This window comes from Myotis daubentonii, chromosome 2, assembly GCF_963259705.1.
Source record: "Myotis daubentonii chromosome 2, mMyoDau2.1, whole genome shotgun sequence".
Lineage (NCBI taxonomy): Eukaryota > Metazoa > Chordata > Mammalia > Chiroptera > Vespertilionidae > Myotis > Myotis daubentonii.
In genome coordinates, this window is record NC_081841.1 from 150,692,128 (window position 1) to 150,697,292 (window position 5,165).

The following is a 5,165-nucleotide window of genomic DNA, read 5'->3' on the forward strand; positions in this document are numbered from 1 at the left end:
CTTTGTTAAGAAGGTATATCCTAAATAAGTGTTCTTGCTACAATTAAAAAAAGTGAAATGCAAGTGAAATTAAATACAATTGAAGAAAACAGTTTAAAAATGAAGAGATAAATATGGGAGAATAAATGTTCATTAAATTACAGAGATAATGTATGATTAAGCAAAGGTTCCTCTGAGTGAAGAAAATCTGTGCTTAAATTCAGTTATGGTTAGTTAGAGCTATTTTTTAGTAAATAGTCCCTAGGCTGGGCTGCTCCTCATTTGGCTTATGTCCTCGTGTAATGTGAGCTTTTAAGACTGAAAAGGAATCTGACTTTAATTAACAATGACAATTTGGCCATACATATATTCTTTTTTTCTCTTTAAAGCCCACTAAAGAGAAAGTAAAGTTGAAGACATTAATTCCCATAGAAAAATAGGAATATAAAACTGAGTAAATAAGTAATTACAAAAAGTTTTAGATGAGAGAAGATGGATGCAGTAATGTAAATGACTAAATATGAAACAATTAGCCTCTTAGAGCCATGAAAAGGCTAAAACTTGTCACACACAAAAAAAGGCTGCTGATGGTTACAATGTCACGTAAAAGTTTATGTGAGGAAGAATAAGACTAATCAGTACTTTCCTTTTCCATTTAAAAAAATTTATCTTTATTGTTGGAAGTATTACAGACATCCCCTTCGCGCCCCCCACTCCCCATTGATCCCTCCTAACCCACACTTGCTCTCCACCCCAGACCTTCACCACATTATTGTCTGGTTGATCTCTTCCCACCCATCCACACCCCCTTTCCCTCTGAGATTGGATAGTCTGTTTCATGTTTCTATATCATTGGATCTATTTTGTTCATCAGTTTATTTTGTTCTTTAGATTCCACATATGAGTGAGATATATACTTGTCTTTCTCTTACTTGGCTTATTTTACTTAGAATAATACTCTCTAGGTCCTGCCATGTTGCCTCAAAGGATAAGAGATCCTTGTTCTTTAGTGCTGCATAGTATTCCATGGTATAGATGTACCACAAGTTTTTTTTGTTTGTTTGTTTTTAATCCATTCATCTACTGATGGGCACTTGGGCTGTTTCCAGATCTTCGCTATTATAAATTGCACTGCTATAAACATAGGGGTGCACACATTCTTTCTGATTGGTGTTTCTGGTTTCTTATATTCTAGATCACTGTGTCGAATGGCAGATCCATATTTAATTTTTTGAAGAAACTATATACTGTTATCCATAGTGGCTGCACCAGTCTGCATGCTCACCAGCAGTGCATGAGGGTTCTTTTTTCTCCACATCTTCACCAGCACTTGTAATTGGTTGAATTGTTGATGGTAACCATTCTGACATGTTTGAGGTAATTACCTCATTGTTATTTTAACTTACATCTCTCTGATGATTAGTGACTTTGAGTATTTTTTCATATGTCTCTTGGCCATCTGCATGTTCACTTTGTATATCTACACTTTTCTCTTTAAAAAAAAATATTTTTATTGATTTCAGAGAGGAAGGGAGAGGGAGAGAGAGATAGAAACATCAATGATGAGAGAGAATCATTGATTGGCTGCCTCCTGCATGCCCCACACTGGGGATCTAGCCTGCAACCTGGTCATGTGCCCCAACCAGAAATTGTACTGTGACCTTCTGGTTCATAGGTCAATGCTCAACTATTGAGCTGCACAGGCAGTGCTACACTTTTCTTATACTGAATGACAAATGCCAAGAGATTGGCCTCCAGTGTGACAGCTGGAATCACAAAGTAATGAATACAAGTGTACCTGGTGGTATTTGGTAGTCGCTTGTCAAAGAACCTCCCTCACACTTATCACCATGTCCTGAAAGTATCTGGGGTTTTCCTCTTACTGCAAACTTCATTCAAATTTTTAAAAACTTTTTAAAATATGTTTTTATTGATATTTTTGAGAGAGAGAGAGAAGAAGAGACATCAATGTGAGAGAGAAGCATCAATTGGTAGTCTCCTGTTCCTACCCACACCCGGGCATGTGCCTGACCCAGAATCAAATCAGTGACCTGACCTTACAATTCAGGGGAGGACACTCAACCAACTGAGCCACATAGGCCAGGGCTTAAATGAAACTTAATTTGACTTTTATATATGAAATAAATTAAATGTCAACAAATATCACCAGTATTTCAGAATATCCTCTAACAAGAGAAAAATAAGAAAACAACTATAACAACAAAACAAACATGAAGGCAACAGAGACTGTTTTAAGTAAGAAATAGAGCATTTTGCTTGGTATTGAGTAGGATTTTTATAGTAACAACTAGCGGCCCAGTGCACGAAATTTGTGCATGGGGAGGGGATGAACCTCACCCCTGCCTGCACCCTCTCCAATCTGGGACCCCCTCAGGAGATGTCCGACTGCCAGGTTAGGCCTGATCCCTGAACCGGCAGTCAGACATTCCTCTCACAATCTGGGACACCCTCTAGGAAGTGGGAATGCAGTTTCCTCTGTGATGTCAAGCACTTCAGATGCTGCCATTATCAAACACCTGCTGGATGATCAGCCCAGAGGAGAAGGGGGAGATATTCAGCATGTTCAGCTGGTGGCTTTGCTGGCTTCCACTTTGTCTCCAGTCTTAATCAGCTGTGCATCCCTCAGGATTTCAGTGGTGCCCTGGAGATTTTAGTGGTGATGCCTAAAGCCTGGAAGAAGGAGGTCTTCTCTGGCCCCAGACCAGTGTTCTGGGCTGGCACAGTGACTTCACACAGGGCAATGGCTCCAGCGCGGGCAGCAGCTGGCACCTGATCTCAGTGAGGTCCTCCTTGGTGAACACAACGCCCACATTCCCCCAGATATGGGCAGCAGTCTCTCCCGAGCTGGGTTGTTCTCCAGATGTCCTTGGATGGCCTTGTGCATCATGGTGTTCTTGCACTTCATGGTGTTCTTGCCCATCAGCACTACAGCCTTCCCTCGGAGGGACATGCAGATCTGCTGCATCTGCATGGAGCCCGCATTGTCTGCTCCCACAATGAAGCATTTTGGATAATCATCCAGAAGTTGGATGATCTTAAGGAAGTAGTTGGACTTCCAGGTCGCCCTGTCTTTCCTGGGCACCACGGCGGTGAGTCGGAGATTGCCACGCAGGGTTTAAAGACCATGTCACTGCCACAAGGACGCCTGGCGAGAGGAAGCCCTCATTTTCTTTATATAGTATCTCAATTGGCCCTCAAAGGTCAGCTTAGGCACTGGGACACACTTAACCCATTTTACAGACCAGGAAACTGAGGCCAATTCCAGTTGGCTGCGGAACTGGACTCAGCGCACAGGGAGCCCTCACAGCCATGCTCTCTGCCCTTCCTAAGAGGCAGCTGCGGGGCAAACAGAACAAACCTCTCCTATCCGTCAGGCTTCTGAGCCTGGTTCTCAAGGACCTCTTCAGTCTTTATTCCGGACGCTCCACATTCTTTCCCCTTTCCTGTCCCCCGCCCCCATTCTTTACTGCCCCCCTTCTCTGGAGCAGGTGGTAGGCTTCACCATGCAGGCGTGCGCCCTGGTGGGGCAGGGCGATGCAGGCTTGCTTGGGGGCTGAGGCGGGAGCATGAGTCGCTGCCTGTCAAGTGCACAGGCCACTGGGCCAGGCCAGGTTAGCGCCGGGAGCTTCTCCAAACCACAGCAGTTGGGTACCCGGCAGTGTGGTGCCCCTCCACTGAGGTGGTGCCACCCCTAACTCCTGCCTCAGGGCTGCGGTCTGCCCGGTGTCCTTCCACCTTGTTCCCCGCTGGCCAACATGCATCCTGGGGCCACTGCAGAACCTCGCTCTTCGTGGGTGAGGCAGATTCCCCTCCCCCAGCCCTCTGCCCTGGCCCGAGCCCCCTCTGGTATACCCCGCCTCGGCGCCGCTCTACACCCCCTGGGCTGTCGCCTCCTGGACAGCAACTTGGCCAAAGCCGTGGTGCTTGCTCGGGCGCCGCCGCTCAGGCGGCCCTGCAGCTGCTAGGTCTCCACCCTCACCTGGGTCACCTCCTTTCTTCCACATTCGCCCTTCATCCATCCCTCTCTCCTGCAGTGTTTGAGCTCCAGGCCTGAAAGAAAAGGACCAAGGCCAAGAAGGACAAAGTCCAAAGAAAGTGAGTCTTGAACCCCCACATCCCATTCTCTGGATTTCCTCTCTGTTTCACGTCTTGAACGGGCACCAGGTTCCGGCACCCTGCAGCCCAGCCACATGGCCTCTGGGTGACCTGGTAGAGTCGGTCTCCAAAGCTGTGGATCTGTGGCGAAGGCCCAGCCTGGGTCTCAGCAACTCCATGCCTGCTGGAGAAGGCTGTTGGAGGAGGACCAGAGCCAGTCCCTCATTAGCTCCACAACTCCAAAGGAGGCCCCACTGGCTCTCGTCCCCCACGGCTGTGCCCCCACCAACCCATCCGCCTGATAAGTGGTCGTGACTATTATGGAGTCCCAGTTAATTAGCGTTTTACTCCATTATATAGATAGAAAATGCAAAAACATACTAATGATTTAATTAAAATTGAAATACAATTGTCCACAATTATTCTTGTTTATCGTAATACTAGAGGCCTTGTGCACAAAACTCATGCACTGAGTGGGGGGGGGGGGGGGCACGTTCCTCAGCCGGCCTATGCCCTCTTGCAGTCCAGGCCCCCTCTGGGTATATCCACCACAGGGAGCAGGCCTAAGCCAGCAGACAGACATCCCTCTCTCAGTCTGGGACCCCTTGCTGGCCTGCTCGCTGCTCCTTAGAACTGCTGCAAATGCAGGAGAGGTTCCCACCACCGCAGCTGTGTTTACTAGACATGATCCAGGCTTCTGGTGGAGCAACACACGCCTGTGCAAGCGCACTGACCACCAGGGGGAAGCTCCTGCATTGAGCATCTGCCCTCTGGTGGTCAGTGCACATCATAGCAACCAGTCATTCTGGTCGTTCTGCCATAATGGTCGCTTAGGCTTTTATTATGTAGATGTTGGCAATTAAAGAGTTCTAAAATTTCTATATTAAAAATAAAAGACATAGAAGTACATTATTTAGAGACATGGAGGCATAACCCACAAGAAATCAGTAAAAATGGAAAAATTTTATTTACTAGGGGGACACTTATTATTTTAATGTTTATAAATAACTTTTAGTAACATTTATTAATTAAGGTATGTTCATTCATCATATTGAAAACAACATTTTTCT

At 46.1% G+C, this 5,165-nt stretch overlaps 1 pseudogene; it reads right to left on the reverse strand.

Moving 5' to 3' along the window:
• Positions 1-1,662: 1,662 nt before the first annotated feature.
• On the reverse strand, positions 1,663-3,115 carry LOC132226722 (putative ribosomal protein uL10-like; annotated as a pseudogene).
• Between the last annotated feature and the right edge of the window lie 2,050 nt (positions 3,116-5,165).